This window comes from Dasypus novemcinctus, chromosome 12 (assembly GCF_030445035.2).
Source record: "Dasypus novemcinctus isolate mDasNov1 chromosome 12, mDasNov1.1.hap2, whole genome shotgun sequence".
In the NCBI taxonomy this organism is placed as follows: domain Eukaryota; kingdom Metazoa; phylum Chordata; class Mammalia; order Cingulata; family Dasypodidae; genus Dasypus; species Dasypus novemcinctus.
This window is the reverse complement of record NC_080684.1, coordinates 69,891,312-69,913,588: the sequence shown is the minus strand read 5'-3', so window position 1 is coordinate 69,913,588 and position 22,277 is coordinate 69,891,312. Positions and strand designations below refer to the sequence as shown.

The window sequence follows — 22,277 nt, the reverse complement described above, 5'->3', positions numbered from 1 at the left end:
AATACTGTAACTGAGTTGTGTATATCCTGTCTTATCCCCATTGACTTTTTATTGCCAGATCAGATCCATAATAAACCAATACTCTAATTCTTTTCAGAGGTAAGAGACCCTGTAAAATTTATGGCTGCACACCCCAGGATTGAATCATTGCTTAAATCACTTCTTTCCTGACTATGGAGCTATATAAGAAAAGGTCCTTTTTGGCTTCCTTGTACAGTTTAAAATTATATTTCGGCAAGAATCAATGCTTTAATTTGAATCATATTTCTGCATTTGTTATTTTAGACTTATTTTTCTCCAATTTGTGTGGGGGAGAAACAAATCAAGTTGGATTAACCACTATTTCCTTGCCAATGTTAGGCATCTACCTTATTAATCTCATAGAAAACTTTTTTGATTTTTATTTAGTTTCTTTCAGGATTAATTTCCATATTCATTCCTTCAAAAATAATTTATTGAGTACCTTACATACATCAGGCCTTATTATATGTCCTGGATGCACGACAAGCAAATAAAAATTCCAGCTCTCATAGCTTTACTATCTTTTTCAGACTTAAGTAAAAACAAATAAATGAGTAAGCTATATAATTTGTTAGTTCATGTCAACAAAATGAGGATATTAAGGAAGGCTTTAGAGATAGTTAGTGATTGTTTTAGGGTTGAGTTGCCATTTTAATTAGAGTGGTGAGAGAGATTTGCATATGAAGAAGGTGTCTGTCCTAAGTTGGATTTCTGAAAAGCTGACCTGGAAACAAGGAATTGGGTGCAAGTATTAATAGATTGTGTGGTGATCTCAGGAACTAGGGAATGAAACAGGAAAGGAAATGAAAGGAAGTCAATATGAAGCATAAGCACGAGTAGGAAAAGGCCCTGCAAGTAAGGAAATCATGATTGCCAATGGGAACTGAGCAGAGCAAAGAAAACTCAGCAACGGTGACATTTTGCAGAAACTCGAATGAGGAGAGGGGAGTGTTATGCCAAATGTGGAAGAGGAACATCCATGGGGAGAGAATACCAAATGCAAAACCCCTAAAGTAAGTCATAAATGGGATTTGCATGCACTTATATTTTCTTTCTCCTAAGGCAAACTTTACCTAAAAACATAGTTCATAGGCTCTATATATCTATACCATTTCTATCTCTACTTCTATAAATGCATTTACATCTATATATATACATTTGTATATTATCTATATCTATCTGTATTGACATCTCAACCTACATCTATATTATTTTTCAACTTTCATTTACTCTAATAGAACAAATGGCTGACCTAATCATTTTAGGAGGCTCAGTCACCAATATAAATAATATATATGAGATGCTAACTAAATTGCTATTAAATAAATGAAGGAGTGAAAAAAGAATTAACCAATTAATTAAATAATTAAAGGCAGGTTTGATGCAGATTTATCTGGAATCCCAATAAATAGAATGTTTTCCTGAAAGCTAACCTTTTGGTAATGCTAAATGGTACTAAATGCAAAATGCGGGAGCATTTATCCAAAAATGAGATCAACACAGTCTTCATTTTCTTATTGCTATTGTGCATTCTCAATTTTTTTTACCTAGATTGCAAGTTCTTGAGGACTATGTTTTGTTCAATACTGCTATTAATCACAGTTCTAAACACAGTATCTGTCAAATCATAGCAAATGGATATAAGGCAGTGAGTGATTAAACTGGAAATTGTAACACCAGAAGGAAAGTTTCTGAATTATTCCAAATATGGGATACAGGATGGTTATAGTGACAATTTGAGATTTGTTGAAGGAAAATCAGGCTGCAACAATAAGATAGTATTTCAGATATTGTTTCTTGTGTGGGTGTTAGAAATATAAATGAAAATCATAAACAAGCAAAGTAATTCAGAGAGTTCAAGAATAAATAATACTGACACATATCTACAAATAGAAGTAGTAAGGTCTAGAAGTAAGTGACAGGAAGGAAGAAAATAATAACATGATTATATCCTACAGAGTTCATTGGTAATTGAAATCCTGAATATCAGTGGTGTATTAAACAAAATACTAAAAATCTGTTGGGTGTTATAAAGGGTATTTATTTGGGATAGTTGCTTACAGATACCAGGCTATAAAGCATAAATTACTTCCCTCACCAAAGTCTATTTGGAGCAAGATGGCTGCTGAAGTCTGGAAGGGTTCAGGCTTCCTGAGTTCCTACGTTCCTGGGGCTTGCTTTTCTCTGGGTTCAAGGTTCCTTCCTTCCTGGGGCTGGCTTCTCTTTCCTCTGTGAGCTTACTTCCCAGAGCTCCAGCTTAAGTCTTCAGCATCAAACTCCAACATCAAAACTTCAACATCAGAAAATCCCCAACTCTGTTCTTTGCCATGCCTTTTATCTGTGAGTCCCCACCCACCAAGGGGTGGGGACTGGGTGGGGACTCAAAGCCCTAATCATAACTCAGTCATGCCCAGGTACAGATCAGATTACAAGCATAATCCAATATTTCTTTTTGGAACTCATCAATTATATCAAACTGCTACAAATGGATACCACAAGGTGGAACTGAAAATAAAGAAATAAGTTACTTTGAAAAGTGAAAGACAAAGGGCCTAATAAAGAAGAAAATATGGCAGATATTAACGGGGAAAGAAGGGAACTTCTGAGCCTTGCAAAGCACTCAGACAAGCACCCAGCACATTATGAGTCAATAAGTGTTAGCTGCTATAATAATGAGAAGTGGAAAGAAAGAATAAGATGATAGAGAGAGAGGAAAGGTGATTGGGAAGAGAGAAAACATAGAGGATAAAAAAAGGTCAAAAAAGTAAAAAGAAATAGTATCAGTTGTGATGGGAGTATTAACCTTCAAATTCAATGTCCACTTAATCATCATTCTTTTCTGCATGCTGCTTTTTAATGTTTTTCTTATTGTCAATGCTGTTATAGCCTATTATGTGTTTGTTTAGTATTTTGAAAACTAATATGAAGACCAGCTTATTTATTATGGAGCAGTTTATTATACTCTATTAAAAGATGATTATCATAGTCATTTCATACAAGAGCAGTTTTGTGCATACTTAATTTTATTAAATTGAGAGATCTGCACAAAAGAGAAAAATGGAAGAGAGTGTGTATTTGATAAAGACTTTGCACTGAAGCTGAAGTTCTACATGGTACAAAGAAGATGGTGGTATGCATAAAGGGCCACCTGTGTTGCCTGACTCCAGAAGGCACCATTTACATTTTGAAGAATGAGTGTTTGGAGTTGTATACTGCTGTGACCCAACAGAAATTCAATTTCTTACTGTTTCTCGGCCTCACCCTTTTAATTGTAATTATTATTGATAGATTCTTTTGAGTTATAATTTATACACAACAAAATATACCCTTTTTAAACAATTTGATCAGTTTTGACAACTATATGCACCTGTCTAACACAACCACATCTTAACATGGAAGTTTCCTCATCTTAAACAGTGCCCACTCTGTCCCTGTATAGTGAATACCCCACTCCCACTCTGATCCCCAGAAAATCACTGATCTACTGTCTAACAGAGACTAGCACTTGGAATGAAACTGTATATTAAATTGCAATTTGTATATTTTTTATATTAAATAGTAAATTGTGTATTGAATAAATACCCAAACACAAACATAGTCTCTCTATTAACAGACAAAACAATGTTAAATGACATATTTTAGATGGTTAATCATAGAAATACAGAGAAATCCTGAAAATACTAGGACAACTGATATAATAAACATGTCATGTCATATACATCATGATGAGAAAATAAGTAATGACCTGACCTTCTCTGGGAGTTTTTCCATTTTATTTTCTTGCTCTCACTTGCTCTTATCTTTCATATGTCTTTTCCTCTATCTCTCTTCTGTTTTTACATGCTCTCCTCACTATTTAAAGAGCTCCACTTGTTTTTCCTGAGGAAATAGTGAGAAATACTATAAACCAAGTCCACTTACAGAAATAAAACTTACAATGCAACTCAGATTCCAGACAAGTCATGCACTTTTAGTGAAACAATTCCTTTAAACTTGTTCCTTTTTTATATAACTGGTGCTTAGGTAATGTAATAATTTTTTTAGTGGCAAAAAATAACCTCTAAAGTTTTATATTTTTATTGTTATGGTTCCTACTACTTTTAGAAGAAGCTAAGGTGTTTCCAGTCATTCTTGTTTCTCAGTCCAAAGTGTTCACTAGCAATGTGATCAGAATACTGCTATTTAGAGAAAGGGCACACTTTCAGGACACAGTTCCTGCTATAGTAGCACTATTCTACAACATCTGTTCTTTTTGGTGTTATTCAACTTGTTTACTAATTTTCATATCATTATATTCTAAGCTAATCTTTTATATAATACACTAGAGATGCATGGCCAAATAAGCCCTCTTGTTACTGATGCATTACTTGTTAGTGGTGACTACTTAGAATAGAACACATCTTCTATGTTCATGGATAATGCTTATATTTACATTGTGTAGAGGTATAAGCACTTCACATTCATCACGTTATTGTCTCCTCACAATTAATCTGTAAGTTGAGTGTAAACATCCCCCTTTCAACAATGAAGAAAGGGAGGCATAACAACATTGAACGATTTGTCCAAGTTTGCATATATTCAGATTGGATCTGCATGACTGTGATATCCACACTCCACCATGGCTAATCTAATTCATGTAAACCAGAAGAGTGAGTCATATTTTAAAGTCCAAGTACTGGTAGCCATTTTCAATTAAATATATAAACAATAGAAAATATATGCAATAATATGTGCAAATCATAATATTAATGTGAGAAGTGCAATGAGCTAAAATAAATAAGATGGTATCTATAGTTTTCCTTTTCCCATTGAGATGTTGATTTTGCAAATCTGCAAAAAAAAAAAAAATCAAGTTGTTTTTTCCAAGTCAGAATCACAAGAAATTCCACAAACAGAGGAGAAATGAATACAAATTATCTGTGACTTCATTTTTCACTTTCCTGATGGTGTCTTTTGAAATGCAAAATATTTCAATTGTTTAGAATAAAACTTCATTGAAGTATATATCATTCATACATGAACAGTAAATCTATAGTAAAATTTGCAAATTTACAAAACAAATATACATGTCCTCATGAAAGACTACCATACATCTTCCCATTACCAACACCTTGCATTGTTGTGAAACATTTGTTACAAAATATGAAAGAAAATCATCTAGATATTACTAATAACTATAGCCCATATCTTATATTTGGTGTACTTTCCCCCATCCAATTATTAACACTATTTATTAGTATTATGTATTTGTTATCTTTCAGGAGAAAATGTTCTCATATTTGTCCTGTTAAACACAGTCCATCATCCACCAATGGATTCCTTGTGCTATACAGTCCCATGTTTTGTACAATCCATTCAAAGTGGACACTCAGGGGCTCTCATTTTCATCATAGATTTGTGCTGTCGTCATCTCAGTCAATTTTAGAATGTTTCAATACTCCAAAAGGAAAATATTTTAATTTTTATGAAGTTAATTCATTTATTTTTTATTTTATCACTTCTATTTCAGGTGTCATATTTTAAAAAGCCTTGCCTGGTCTATGGTCACAAAATTTAGCATTTTGCTTTCTTCTAAGACTTTTATAATTTTAGATCTTCTTCAGTTCTTTGACATATTTTGAGTTTATTTTTGTGTTGGTATGAGGTAAGCATTCAAATTCGTTCTTAAAAATGTGTCTATTCATTGTTCCATTGCTATTTGTTGAAGACTCTTTTTTCCCCTTTGAATTGCATTGGTATGTCTGGCAAAAATAAATTTATATTAGTATTTATTATGCTAAGGTTATATGAATTTCCTAAATGAAAAGTATTATATTGTATTTATTTATCATTTTTAAAGAAGATTTGGATTACATAAATATTACATTGAAAATATAGGAGATTCCATTATACGCCCCCTACACTTTTGCCCAATGACAACGTCTTTCATTAGCATGGCACCTATGTTACAATGATGAACACATATTGAAGCCTTGCCACTAACCATGGTCTATAGTTTACATTATGGTTTACATTTTGCAATGCACAATTTTATAGGTTTTGACAAAATGTATAATGGCCTGTATCTGCCATTGCAATGTCAAGCAGAACAATTTCAATGTCCCCAAAATGCCCCATGCCACACCTATTCTTCCCTCTCCCTCCCCTCAGAAAGTCTAGTGACTGCTGCCTTTATATCAATTTTACAAATTCTTCATTACTAGAATAAAAACTCTACTTTAGTCCATACTTTCATTTCCCCATTATGATTGTTCATTCCTCAGTTTTGAGGATTTGGGGACGGTGGTGCCCTTTCTGCTTCCAATGAGAGGAGGTTTAGATCCCATTGGGCATATGGGTGGAATTGTCTTGCTTACAGTTGTAGATACTCTCTGTTTTATTGGGATGGGCATTGTCCATCATCATCATTTTGTTAGTTGTCCTGGGCAAGTCTTATGAACAGGAGAGTAGGTGTTGGCTGCAACTCTGCTGAGATTGTGGCTCAACTTACATATGAACAGACCAAAGATTTAAGTCTCTGGGACACATATTTATATATATATATATATTTTTAAAGATTTACTTTATTTATTTCTCTCCCCTCCGCGCCCCCCCCCAGTTGTCTGTTCTCTGTGTGTATTTGCTGCATGTTCTTTGTCTGCTTCTGTTGTTGTCAGCCACACAGGAATCTGTGTTTCTTTTTTGTTGTTGTTGCGTCATCTTGCTGCATCAGCTCTCCATGTGTGCGGCGCCATTTCTGAGCAGGCTGCACTTTCTTTCGCGGTGGGTGGCTCTCCTTACGGGACTCACTTCTTGTGCGTGGGGCTCCCCTACGCGGGGGACATCCCTGCGTGGCACAGCACTCTTTGCGGGCATCAGCACTGCGCGTGGGCCAGCTCCACACGGGTCAAGGAGGCCCCGGGTATGAACTGCAGACTTCCCATATGGTAGACGGACACCCTAACCACAGGGCCAAGTCCGCTTCCCTCTGGGACACATATTTAATGGGCATAGTCCTAATTATAGGTTCAAATAAAAGGGGCAAAAGAACCATGTGTAGGAAAATTATAAATGTGCCCTACCCTGAAACATTGGGGAGATATAAGTATCAAATATTTCAAGGTCAAGCCCACCAAGTGGGTGCTGATTCATGGAGTTATTTCTTTTGTCTATAGTGTCTAGACATCTGTAAAGCCCTTAGGATCACTTCTGTTTGAACTTTCTTTAATGTGGCAGTTAGTGAGATCTGCCTGAAACCTGCATAAGTGCAACCTCTTAAATGACCTCCTCACTCACTTTGAAATGTCATAGCCATAAAAATTCTTTTGTATTCAACTATTCCCCCATTTGGTCAAGGTCTTTTTCCAAATGTGTCATTGATTGGTGTTTGTATTAATCCCTCAGTGCCAGGGAAGCTTGTCACTGGAAGTCGTGTGCCAAGTCAGGTGGAATGTTTTAAGTTTATTTGTTGAATTCACCCCTTTATCAATATAACATGTCTTTCTTTGACCTTTGCTAAGTTTTATTTCTAACTAATCTATTTTATTGATACATAGTAGTAAAGCATAAATCCATCTGAAGCTTACAATCAGTGGTATTTGGTATAACTAAGTAGCTGTGCATTCATACTTCAATTATTTTTGGAGCATTTTCATTTTTCCAGTAATAATAATAATAATTATATAATATACAAAACCAAACCAAACAAACAAAATTCATCACCTCTCATTCTCTCTGTGCTTCTCCTGCTGTACGTAGCTGTTATTCTTTTTCCTTCTTTCTAGTTTATTCGCATTTACATTTTGTAAAAACAGACATACATGCAATATGTATTTTAAATTAGGTTTCACTATGTTGTACAGTCCCATATTACATTTTTAAGCTTTCCTTCTAATAATATCCATGTCCTTAGACTTTCCCTTTCAACCACTGACATATCTCTGCTAATCGCAAACACCATGACGCTCTCTCATCATTTCCATTCATTTCCAAAGATTTACAAACTACACAGATTAACCATCAGCATTCCATTCATTAAACTCATTCTATTTCTGGTGTCCTATATTCTAACTATTAACTCCAAGAATTTACATAATATATTTAGTTCATAACAGCATAATCATACAGTATTTGTCCTTTTATGTCTGGCTTAAAACATTATTTTAATTACTGTAGCTTTTTAATAAGTTTTTAAGTCAGGAAATGTAAATCATCCAACTCTCATGATTTTTTCTAGATTGTTCTGGTTATTTGTGTCTTTTTCATTTTCATTCAATTTGATGATCAACTTGTCAACTTTTCAAAAAATGTCAACTATGACTTTTATAGAGATTACAATTAATATATAAATTAATTTGGAAAGTTTAACCATTTTTAAAACAGTGACTTTCCCTATTCATGAATATGGAATGTCTTTTTAAGATAAACCAGCAAAGAAGTGACTTAGAAGATATGAAAATTAAAGGATGAAAGAACATAGGCAAATGAAAACATGAAAACAAATCTAACTTCAAAATAATTGTTTTAATGAATTACACTAATTATCTTATATATGAAATTACCAAATAGAGCTAAGTAGTATGTTTCAAGAATAACATTAACAAATACCTTGAAATTAGCAAAAATGTCATAATAGGAACTCCAAAGGGCATTCTTTCATGGAAACACAAAAAAGAAAAAAAAATGAACAAAACCTGACTGAACCAGCATTTTTGGAACTCTGGAAAACAGTCAAAAGTTTAGAACAACAAAATCCATGCTGAATCGAGACTTCGTAACATTTTTACTATACTATGTTCAACTAGCCTTGAGCACTCCAGACCATGTTCCCACTGAGGGATACTGATTCCTGCTTCTGGAAGGAGCAGAGTTGGTTCTTGTTCTTGTTCTCAAAGAATTGCGTGTGTGTGTGTGTGTGTGCGCACACGCACTAACCTGTCTGGGTATCTGAAGAATTGATGGCTATATTTAATGATCAAGAGAGTGCTGATAGCCCATGATGTGACTTATCAATAAAAATACCCAAAATATAACCATTGGATATACTTACTCAAATGCTTATACTAAGTATGTCTTTTGCTGACAGTGTATTTGATTCATTTGCAGATTTTGCTGGTTGTTGATCAATATTCTGGATAAAGTTGTTAAGGAAAAGAATGAGGTCAGAGTTTTAATTCCTAGCTTTAGTACTGCATAAATGTCATGAACATTTCTTTGTGTTCTATGAAAACTTGTGTCCTGTAGCCACAGACTTGAGATTTCTGAAAAACAAACACAGATTCTCATAGTATGAGTGGATGACTTACAACACAAATTGAATTCCCAATCTTTCAGGATGTCTGCTGTTAAATGAGACCATTGATTGGGAAGGAACTGGATCCTGAAAATTGGAATGGGGATGAAAGTACTGATGATGATGAAAGTGAGGATATGGAAACCCTTAATTCTGCTGAATCTATTTTGCCAGAAAAATTTATATTTGTGCGCCTTGAAGAATCAGCCATTTCTAGTAGGCAACTAGTGAAGCTATTACTTAAAAATGGCAAATAACAAGTGTTGGTTAGGATGCAGAAGATTAGGAACACTTACACATCATTCATGGTAATGTAAAATGTTATTGCCTTTGTAGAAAACAATTTGGCAGTTTTTCAAAAAGTTAACCATGTGATTATCATATGGCCCAGCAAATCTACTCCTAGGAATATACACCAAATAATTGAAAAGAGGTATTCAGATAAATTAATTACGTGTACACACGTATTCATAGAAGTACTATTCACAATAGCCAAAGGAGGAAATAACCCAAATCTTTATCAATGGATGAATAGACAAACTAAAGTCCATAGAATGGAATATTACTTAGCCATAAAAAAAGAACGAAGTGGGGAAACATGTTAAAATATAGGTGAACCTCAAAAATATTATGCTAAGTAAAAGAAGCCAGGCACAAAAGTGATGTATATGATTACATTTATATGTTATATTCAGAATCTGTAAATCATTAGAGAAGACTGGTAGTTGCCAGGGGCTGGGGTATAAGTATAATGTGGAGTAACTGTTAATACATATGGAGTTTCCTTTTAGAGTGATAAAAAATATTTCCAAGCTTCATTGAATTGTGTTTGTAGAACATTTTAAATGTATTAAAGCCCCACAGTTTTGAAGTTTAAAATGTAAAATTTCCTGTTATGTGAATTTCACGTCAAATATTATGGTTCCTTCAAAAAACACAATTTAATTGCAAGAATTCTATTACTGTAATTGAACATATTAAGAGATCAAAGGAAAACAATTGTATGATAATTTTAACAGATAACTGATACACATTTATTTTAACTCAAAATACTTTTTAAAAAGATTTATTTGTTTATTTTTTCCTCCCCCCGTCCCCTGCAGCTTGCTTGCTGTCTGCTCTCTGTGTCCATTCACTTTGTATTCTTCTATGTCTGCTCATCTCCCTTTGTTCCATCATCTTGCTGCATCAGCTCTCCATCGGCAAGGGCCAGTTTGCCTTCACAAGGAGGCCTGGGATGTGAACCCAGGACCTCTCATATGGTAGATGGGAGCCCAATTGATTGAGCCATAGCCACTTCCCAACTCAAAATACGTTTTGTTAAAAAATAGAAAAGTGTCAGAAGGTAGGTCTATATATTTTTCCAATGTAAAGTGAATTTAGAAAGAAATTAAATGTTAAAAGATAGAAGACTATTCAAAGTATCTATTCAACAAATATTTATTAAGAACTGTGGTAACACAGTTACACTCTACCTAAGGGAGATAGATAATACACAGGAAAAGAAAATTCGGGTACATTAATATCAAATACATTAGTATGAAATATAAACACTGTAATAATTGGAATATGGTCCACAATGAGTTAGGATAAATGTTTATTCATAGGATCATAATGAGTGATCATGAAAAATCTCTCTTAGGAGGTGATATTTTAGCTGGGTCTCTGTGATGCAAAAAATTACATAGAATTCTAGATAAAGTAGGCAAAAGTATAAAATTCTAAGAATTGGAATATGTGGCTAAAAGAGCCAAGTAATTCATGTCACTAATCCTGACAAGAGAATGTGGTGGATTGGACTGGGGTGGTAGTAGAAAGACACATAGGATGTCAAATGTAAAGCAAAGATATTTTTAAACATCCATGATTTTTAGCTTGACAATTGGTAAATTTTACTAACATATGGAATACACGAGAAATGTCAGGCGTGCAAGGGCATGGTAGAATCAATTATTCTATTTTGGCCATGACTGGATTTAAAAATGCCTGTTGGAGTGCCAAGAAGAGAAATTAGCAAACAGATGGAAAATCACATTTGGAGCAAATTGGAGAGATCAGGCTCCAGATAAAAATTTGGTAGTCAACAGGACATAAACAATATTTAAAGCCATGGATATGGATAAGATCACCTTTAGGGAAAACTTAGATTGAGAAGAGAAAGTGGTCCAGGGCCATTTAAGGACCATTTCCATCATAATTATTCAGAGAAAAAGCCAGCAAATTAGTCTGGAATTGAATGGCCTACATGACATGCAAAACATCACAAGAATGTGGTGTCACTAAAGCCAATAGAAGAGAATATTTTAAGAAGGGATTAGTCAAAGGTCAAATACTACTAGAAAATAAGGTAAGATAAAGTCTGTTTGAATGGCTTTGTTGGGTGTAGATATTCTGTAAAAGTGGGGTGAGGAGGTATTAGAGGATGAGATGCTGTATTGATTTCTCCCCAGAGAAATGAAACTGATGGGATATGTCTATGTCTATTTCCATCCACTTCTGTCTCTGTCTCTATCTCTTTCTCTACCTCTATCACTCTCTATCTCTATCTCTATGTATGTCTATAGCCATACATTTGTACATATTAAAACATTTATTATAGGAATTGGCTCACATGACTGTGAGGATTAACAAGCCCAAATTCCTTAGGGCGGTCTGTTACCCTATGGTGACACTGGCTACCTCAGGAGAAGCTGCAAGTTGGGAAATCCTGTGAAGATGACCATGAATTCCCCAGAAAAAAAGCAGGCTGACTGATGTAGAGATAGAAATTCTTATCTCTGATTGCTAAAATCTTGAGTTGTCCCTTTAAGGCCTCCAACTGATTGGATGAGGAGACTCCTCTCATTGCTGAAGGCAATCTACTTTGTTAATCATAGAAGTAATCAATCATAGATGCGAAAAACTAACTGATTTAAATCCACGAAATGCTCTTACAGTAACAAATAGGCCAGTGAGTGCTTGACCAAACAGATAGATAACATAACCTTACCAAGTTGACACATGAAATTAGCCATCACTGATGGTGATAGGAGGAAGAGGCAGGGTCCTGAGAGTCTTTTAATTTTAAATACAAAGAAATATGAAAGCAGGGTTTTACATTCATTAATGAGAATGATTCATAGCAGAGGGAGTAGGTAATGTGAAAAGAGAGGAATCAGCAAGAGAAATTTTCTTGATTATGTAAAAATGGTCACAGGTAAGGGTCAAAGTTTGACAGATACTTAGAGTGGGTTTGGACAGTTGGAAATTCCTATACGGTGACTACTATTACCTCAGTGATGTTTACCACAATACCATTCATTGTAATTAGGCAGATTCCTGGACAGTATTGAATGCTCTTTTGATATTCCTGGTCAGGATTTTAAAATGGTAATAGTCAGTAGGATTAAAAGTGTTTCTCCAGGGCATTCATAGTTCATCTGTGAGATATGGGTGGAAATACTGTTCAACCCCTGCTGGGATTTGCATCAAACCTACATCCACATTTATGGAAAATTACATTTCAGAAGTCTATGTAATAGCATGAAAACTCATTTTTTTTGTTAATAAAACAAACATATTCTATGTTTAGAATGATTACATCATTGAGAATACTTAATGCCTGAAACATACAAAGTTCTCAGTGCTAATTTGGTAGTTTAGGACTATTTCTTTACATCTCAATTAGTTTGTTCTTATTGTATACATTCTTTACAGAGTACTAATAATCTTCTGTGAAAATGTTTATTTACTATCCAAACAAATTATATAATTGTTGATCTATTCCAAAACTCATTATTTTTTTTTTATTTTAAATTTTTTTTTAATTGACTTTGTAATAATATTACATTAAAAATATATATGTGAGGTCCCATTCAACCCCACCCCCCCACCCCCCCCTCTCCCCCCCCCCCAACAACACTCGTTCCCATCATCATGACACATCCATTGGATTTGGTAAGTACATCTTTGGGCACCTCTGCACCTCATATACATTGGTTCACATCATGGCCCATACTCTCCTCTATTCCATCAAGTGGGCCCTGTGAGGATTTACAATGTCCGGTGATTACCTCTGAAGCACCATCCAGGGCTTTTGATCAAGAATATTTCCAAAGTTATTAGGTCTACAAAATGAACTTTATGTTCCTCAATGTACTGCAGCCACAAATACATTACTCTAAATGCTTATTCCTCATTTCAAATCAGCCAGCTAAATAGCACAGACTTTTTATGTTTAAATTTTGGATATGTTACTTTACAAGAAAATGTTTTAGGACTTAGTTGAAAATCAGACTATGCTCCTGTTAAGAGTTTTGTTATTTCTGAGCCTTAGCTTTATCATGCACAAAATGGAGAACAATGATGCCCTATTCACTCTTCTGTGAAAGAATTAAATAGAAAATAATGTGGAAAATTTTATAAAGGCAAGTGCTCTATGGTGATAAGAGACAGAATGATACCAACCTTAAATATATATATATAGTTCCTTCCCCATACCCTGTGTCTCTAAGTAACATAATGAGAAGATTAAAGACATCTGTTTTTGTAGGAGCATCTATGGTCTATAGCAGATTGAATTACAGTCAAAATCTTTAAATGGCACTGATATCTGTAAAGAAGAAATGTTCAGTTTCCAAGGATTTAGGTTGTTTTTAATTTAGTTAAAGATGTCATGCACAATAAAAGACCCAGCAATAAATGGAATTTTACAATGGTAGAATATCTAAAACTTTTACTTGCTTTTTATAAGACACATCTTATACATAATTTTAATTATTATACATAATCTCAATTTGTTAATTTTAGAGATTTATAGAATCATAATTTATATAGCTATAAAATAATTTCTTTATATTTGTTTCATTGGTATACTTGATAAAAAATAACAGACCAGACTTATAGAAATGAAAAAACCTCTAGGCAGTTAATTCATATTTTTCAAATGGTAATATGTCTGATAACTGTTATCCAGCCTCTATGCTTTTGGGAAACAAGACAAAGATCCTCATGTAGTTGTAAGATCAACATATTGCTTAGATCAGAAGAGAAAATGATACAGATTGAGACTGTTTTTCACTAAGGCTTATTTTTTTATCTAATGTTCATAACAGGAATATGCCACTCATAGTTATAATCAGTTATTGCTTCCATAAAAATTGAATGTTTAAAATCAGAAGAAAGCTCAGACTGTGTGACCCTTTCATTGCTCCCATAAAAATTAAAGGAAATGATTGTATCTGGGCTTCTTTGAAGGCTTGGGCAAAGGAACAGTGGAATATTTAATGAGACTTAGAAATCCAGCAGAGTTGGTCTTAGGCTCTGGAGTATATTGTAGGCATTATTGATGTGGCTTCTGTGCAAAGTAGAGATGTGGAATGTTAACTTGACTTGTATCAAATAGTGAATGAAAAATACTTAATAATACTGATATCTCATTTGCCTCTGCAGAGTGCCCTACATACTGACCAATTTAAAATAAATGTGAAAATCGTGTTTTGTTTTAAAGTCTTAAACTACAATTTCAGAACTCAAAGGTCTTGACATGGTTGTAGAATTAACACTCAAAATTCATGGTATCTTTAAAGATATTTGTCGCAGCAGTTTATTAAATAGAGGAAAACAGCAAGTATTGAAAGTAGAATTATAATTGGTGTGTTTGGAAAAAGCCTACTGAGATAATGATGACTAGATTCAACATGAAAGTTGCCATCATGAGGAATGTTTACAACAATTTTATGAGAGCCAATTATACTGTTTTTTGTGCAGGACTGGAGATCAGCCAAATCAGTTGTGTGCACGAAGCTGCTTTGGATCTGTCCTTTTCAAACAAGAGCTGCAGAAAACGTTATAGCAAGGTTGAAGCTTTATCCCACTCTGGTAAGACAAGCTTTCTATTTCTTTGTTGTGGTGAGAGTTTGATAAGAAATCCTTTTAAACCATAATGTGGTCAGGGAGAGGAGAAGCTGTTCTATATTATGAGTCATAAAATATTTTCTTTTCTTTGGAATTATTTGTTCATTATGCTCTTTGCCTGCACTTTATGGTGCAATAAAACTGAAACACCAAGTCATATTGCACGTGTTAAATTTGTATTGGAGGTAGGGGAATTTTAAACTACTCTCCTGTTGAGTGAAATGTGGTTTATTTTATGTTTTATGCTGTAGATCTTCTGGTCAGGACAAAAGGGAAAACCTCACTATTCTGATACAGTGGCTGAGAGTCAATCCATGTGTGTAAGATTTCCAGACCAACTGTAGTTTTAGTGTGAGCAGCTTACCACCATAAAAGCTCCAGAACCCAATGAAATTTGGCTTTTGGATTTAGTTTCAGACATTTCAGAACACTATAACCTCCTTTCTTTTTAAAAATTGGAAAAGCTGGAGAAAGTAATTCTGGGTTTGTATGCAGATGACTTTTTGATACTTTCTCCATAAAGAATAAATTTGTGCACATATTTGCAAAGTAAAATATTTTTGTGTATCATATAAATTTCTTTAACCTGTAATGTGCTTCAAATATTTACCCTCAAATCTCAACCTGTTATAAATTATGCCTGAATTCCTATCCACCCAAAATGACAGGGCAGTGCAGAATGTATACACATACATATGTATAAGTATATAGATATTTTGACTTGTGAGAAATTAATTTTAGGTAACGACAGATTTTTATATTATAGCAATATAATCCATACTGAAGTATGTTGTTTAAAGTTCCATTTATACAATTCTTCTTTAGCTTCATTAGCATTCACTAATAAATAATAAGTAATGATGTAAATATGAGAAAATACTTTTCAATCAATGAGCTGTTTAATGATAAACTATTATTAAAGTGAACATGTATGGCACAATATTTCAACTTTTCAGTTGCTTAGTTACATTGTGAATGAATCGATACATCCTTATGATGTGAATATACACCTTTTTAGGGTTTATCCCTGAGTGGCATTCCCAGTTTCAAAGTTGTAAGCAGCTTTCAATGTTGGTCTGACTAATGGGTCGCTAATAAATATTCACATGCATTCGATTATTTCAATAACTATTTATTAAACATCTGCCTTTCTAAATGCTTCAAGGTGATAACATCTCTATAAATGGGATATGTAATATCTGTACTTATTTAATGAGTTTTCAACAAATGTGCTTGAAAAAATAATTTATATTGAGGTGTCAAATGAGGAAAGAGTTAGCAGTAAGTAAGAAAATCCTCACAAGTATAGACAACTAATCAAGGAGGGAAATTTAACTATAAAAACTAGGTAGGGGAGCAACTGAAAGAGGAGCTAACAATATAGACATAGGATATATTTAAATGATGATGGAAGAAGCTGTTAGATCAACTGATCTGTAATATCCCATTTGCATTAATAGACTAATCAGTGTCTTTAAAAAGAGTAAGAAGCCCAAGAGAAAGAATATCAATGCAAGATTAAAAAAAAAAAAAGAAGAAAATCTGGGCAGAGGAAAGGTTAGTAGGCAGAAATGGCAGAAATTTGAGTCACAGTGTCCTGTTCCTATATATTACTACTCAATATATATTGATTCTCAACTTCCAAGTAGCAAAAGAGCAGTGTGAAATCTGAAAAGGAATGTAAGAAATCAAAACTTTAAGTGTGGTTAAATATTATTCAAATTCTTAATCTCTCATATTCTGGAAACCAACAATAGTTTGAATGAAAACATGGTATTTTGAGTGATTTAGATACATTTACAAATAAACTGACATTAATTTTAATTAATTTATTTTCTTATGTAAGACTGTGTGAGAAATATGTGGTGTCTTCAAGGAAAACATTATGATTATACTAGGTTTTTATCATGTTATTCTGTGTCTGGATGGTTCTGTTATGAATACACACACAGAGTATATTAAGCAAGCCTTTGCTATTTACACAGGAATGAAAATAAAGTCCTTTGCTATTTACTTAGGAATGAAAAAAAGGTGGAATTTGGTTTTTTACTTATCAAATCACATGTCTTTCAGAGAGAAAATGTTTCATGCATTTCTATGAGTAATTTATAGAAATTGTTCTCATTCATTCATTTTAATTCTTCAGGTAAGTCTACTGGTTAAGTCCATAAGGTCCTGAGTCTGACAACTTTTCTTTTCATTCTGCCATGAGCCCTTACACTTTGGAAATTAGGATAAATAATTTAAATTGTCTTTGCCTTAGTTTTTCTCATAAATAAAATAAACATAACAGCATTAGTATGAGTGGGGTTGGAGGTGTGTTTTGGGACATCCATGGAGCTGAGGGGAGGGCTAGAATAAAGAAGAGGTGAACTCAGGGAAGGTTGAGGACTGTGGTTGAGAATACATTTGTGGGAGTGTTCTTGTGGGAGTATCTGGCAGGGAAGAGTCAGAGGTGCAGGGTGTCAGTGATGGGGGCATGTGTGGGGAGGGTCCACCTGAGGCGTATCTCTATAGTATATGAATGTGTTCAGATTGTCATATGGTGTTATCTCAGGGAGTGGAAACCCACACAATAACCAACAAAATATTAAGCCCCCATCCTGTGGAGTCCTGATATGTGCTCAAATAGAGTGGCAAGAATCTCTAGAGCACGTAGGAAGTGACCATTAAAAGGAAAACTGATCAATATGACCAGCCTTTGATATTAATGCTTGTACTTTATTCTTGTAAAATTGAAATTTGACCTAATAATAACTATTGTTTAAGAGTTACCTCCTGAATACCTCCTTGTTACTCAAATGTGACCTCTCTCTAAGCTTAACTCAGCAGATAAACTCATTATCTTCCACCTGGCATGGAACATGACTCCCAGAGATGAGCCTCCCTGGCATCAAGGGTTTAATATCAAGCTCCAACCAGTGATGCATTTGGAAAAAAGTCCTTGACCAAAAGAGGGGAAATAAAATACAAAAGGGTGTTTATAACTAAGACATTTCAAAGTGAGTTGGGAGGTCATTTAAGAGGTTACACTTATGCAGGTCTCAGGCAGCTTTCACTAATTACCACATTAAAGAAAACCCAAACAGGGATGCTCCTGAGGACCCATACAGATGTCTGGACACTATAGCAAAGCATGAAATCAGCACCCAATTGGTGGGCCTTACCTTGGAATATATGATAACCTATTTCCCCAATGTAACAAAGTTAGACTTGTTTATAATTTCCCTACACATGAAATTATTCTTCTACCCCTTTTATTTGAACTTGTAATCACCATCCCCAAACCCTCAAGATTGAGGAATGAACAAACATAAGGCAGGGGGCAGGGGTGTTGCAACCATGGACCAAAGTAGACTTATTATTGTTGTATTGAAGAATTGAAACATTGATATAAGGATAATGGTTACCAGAGGTTCTGAGAGGAGGATAAGGGAAGCATAGGTAGAACACAGGACATTGTTAGGCCATTGGAATTTTTCTGCATGATATTGCAATGATGGATGCAGGTCATTATACTTTTTCCCAAATCCTATAAAATTGTACAGTGCAAAGTGTAAACTATAATGTAAAATGTAGATCTTTGTTAGTAGCTCTGTTTCAGTATTTTTTCAGTATTTTACAGTAACAAATGTACCACAATAATGTAAGATATTATTAAGAGGGGAAAATGTGGAAGGGGAAATACATGGGATATATGGGAATCCTCTATGCTTTCAATATAACTTTTACATAATCTAAATCTTCTCTAAAATTAAAGTTTCCCTTCTTTTTTTGTACAGAAAAAAATGAATAAGTAAGAAGTGCATATATAGAATTTAAAAGAGTTCCCAGCACATATTATTATGTACAGGTGTGCCATTAATGTGTTGTTATTTTGATGTCTCAGACATACTATGCCAATTGTTTTTCCTCCATATGATAACCCCCATCAGACAAATATTCTTTCTAAGATTATCATTGAAGATCAGGTCTTCCCTTTTGCTGCCCTAATTTTAATAACCATTGTTCTCACTCTTAGTCTGTTCCTAAACTTTGATATACTCTTTTCCCCAGCCACACATCCCTGAAACAAGGGCATAATCAGTGTTGAGGTCTAGAGTTTATTGTTCTTGAAGTATCTCATGTTAAGACTTATCTTTTCCATTGCCTTTAACTTACCTTTGTATTGTACCTTTTTCAGTTCTTATTTATATTGTTGAAAAGCTCTAATCTATTCGTCCTATCTTTTAGTTTTTGCCCCTACTCCATTGTTCAACTTAAGTACTGATCATGTGAACCCTCTTCAAATTAACTTAATTGGCCCACCATTTTTACAATGAATTACATACAATAGGTATCTGAAACTCCTGATTTTAACACTTGTGAATTTTATGAGAGTATTTATTATTGATATCTATACACTGACATGTTGGAATTTTTTAGTTTTGCTCCACATATCTCACCCTTTCCCTGGGACCACAGGCTTGCTAAAATATGCCATTTTTTCTTGTGGTGATGAGAGAAGAATGAGAGAACACATCCAAGAACTTTTCAAGGATTCTCAAGTCTTTTTCATCTTCACTAACATTATATTGGCCAAAGCAAGTCTTAAGACCAAGCCCAATGTCAAGGGTCACAGACGTAATTCCTGCTTATGGATATGGAGGAAGAAAATGAATATTTGAAAACAAAAATATAATTACCCTATCTAAGGAATGCTCAGATATTCTAATCTAATTCTTAAGATTAGAAAAACCTAGATGTACTTGACCCACATTTTAGTTTCATAGGCTGCTCAAAGCAAATACCATAAAATGGTTCAGCTTAAACAATGTGAATTTATTTACTTACACAAGATCTTAGGGTACACAAAGATTTTTGACAGCAGTTCAAAATCCTAGTGGGATCTTGATTGGAACAATACGGAATAGGCAGAGAAATTATATTTGCCGATATTTGGAAGTTAATATGAAGAGAACTATGGCTTTTATTTCCAGTTGGCAGATACATTTTAAATTCTTTAAAATACTAATTATATCATATTATTTCTTCTTTTACCAATTATAGCTTGAAAAACTACAAATAACAGTCTGATAGGTATTATATCTAAATATATTCTTTAGGGGAGCTATGATTATTTGTAAATTGGAATAAAATATTTGGAATGAAGTCAATATTAACAACTTTAGTAGGGAACAGTTATGCTTTCTCTTCATAATTTTATTTTGGTCAGATCACATAAAACAATGTTCTCCTAACCTCATAGTAAATTTGTGAGTACATTCTGCCATTCTATTAATTGCTTATAATATAATGTTATCAATAAAACATTTGGCTTGATATTTTATTCTATTTCTCTCAGACTAGATTTGCTGCTCAATAAAAAGAGCCAAAATTTCTTTGTATCAGCATCTTGATGTCTGGTTCTTCCCTGTGCCAAGTAGTGGGGACTTTCCAGCACACTTTGGTAAATGAGCTAGCAATAGAATTGAGCCTTGCCCTTCAGAGATTCCTTTCATTATACACCTCAGCCTTTTTCTCCCTAGGCACTTACTTAAGAGCATGTGCATTGGAAATGCACACCTTAGTTTAAATACTAGTTCAATCACTTATCAATGGTAGCAACTTCTAACAATGAGCAGAACACAATACATCTCCACTGCCTCATCTCTGACAGGAAGAACATAATATCTTTTTATAAAATTCATAAGATAATCTAGGTAAGAAATTCAGTTTTGATGCATATACTATATAAGCATTTCCTATTCTATAATCTGATTTAAAGTAATTCAAGACAGGTTTTATATTATATTAACTTTTAAACATTCTATGAGAAATGAAAAGTCTCACCCTTCGTGACATTTTAAAAAAATATATGACAATCATATATTTCACTTCCAGCAAAATAAATGGAATAGTTGTTTTATTATTGAACAAGGAAGAATATGGCTACTAAGAATACAAAAGCGTCCCTTCCTGGGGATTGTGGGAAGATGGCATCTCACTAACAGGCAAAGTTCAATGCTCTCACTAAAACAATGGAGAAAGAGCCTGAAGTTGTCTGAGGGACCTGTTTTTGGGGGCAGCAGACTAGGACATTGCTGCACAACTCCCAGGAAAGTGAGGGGCAGAGAGATGAAGTTGAAGCAAAAAATGTGAGTTACCAAGCCCCCACTGCAGACGGAAAGGGGTTTGCTCCCTCACCCAGAAGATATTAAGCTGTGGTAAAACCCATGATTCACCGCAGCCAAGTAAGAGTGGAACAGACATCTTCCTCCCATTCAGCTGTTTCAAGTGAAAAGGGAGTAGGAGTTGGGGCAGTGTGGGGTGGCATTTCTTCAGTGAAAATGGCCAGCAGAGCCTGCTTTGAATCTCTGCTCTGGAGACTGAGCGCCAAGAACAGAGGAAAGCCCAGACTGAACCATCTCTGTGGAAAGGTTTGCTGAGGAGCGCTATCTGCTGACCTGTCTGCAAATTGCACAGACAAAAACTGGTCTCTATTCTATCTGTATACTAACCCCTGGGAGAAAATCTGCACCTTGCAAGTGAGTCCCTGGCCTGATTGTGATAATTTAAGACTGGCAATTTTAAAGATTTAGAATAAGTTGGACCAAATAACAAAGAAGAGTTGTGGGGAAAAATAGGCAAGAGAGAGAAACTGGCAATCAGAATTAATTCACCAACATATTCAGTTGCCTAGATATCAGCAGAAAATTATAAGCCATACTAGGAAACAGGAGGAGATGGCCCAGTGGAAAGAACTAACCGAATATCCTGAAGAGATGCAGGATTTAAGATAGTTAACAATGATAATCACAAAACTCTCCTAAATCACATCAAAGATTGAAAAAAAATACTAAAGAAATAAAGGATATTAAAAAGATACAGGGTGAGCATAAAGAACAATTTGAAAGCCTGCAAAGAAAAGTAACAGAACTTATGGGAATAAAAGCATGATGAATGAGATTACAAATACATTAGAGGCACATAAGAGCAGATTTGAAATACCTTAAAACAGAATTAATGATTTCAAAGACAGAACATCTGAATTAGAAAAGACAGGAGAACATAAAGAGAAGAGATTGGAAAAAATGGGGAACTGAGTCTC

The 22,277-nt window shown here is 34.3% G+C and overlaps 1 protein-coding gene across 16 annotated transcripts in view; it reads left to right on the top strand.

Moving 5' to 3' along the window:
- The window catches only part of MGAT4C (MGAT4 family member C), a 926,873-nt gene that overhangs the window by 370,772 nt on the left and 533,824 nt on the right, over nt 1-22,277 (top strand). For all 16 annotated transcript variants that reach the window (XM_071218988.1, XM_071218990.1, XM_071218985.1 and 13 more), the window contains one exon: nt 15,041-15,151. The gene's annotated coding sequence lies outside the window, so the exon portion shown is untranslated. The remainder of the gene's footprint in view (nt 1-15,040; nt 15,152-22,277) is intronic.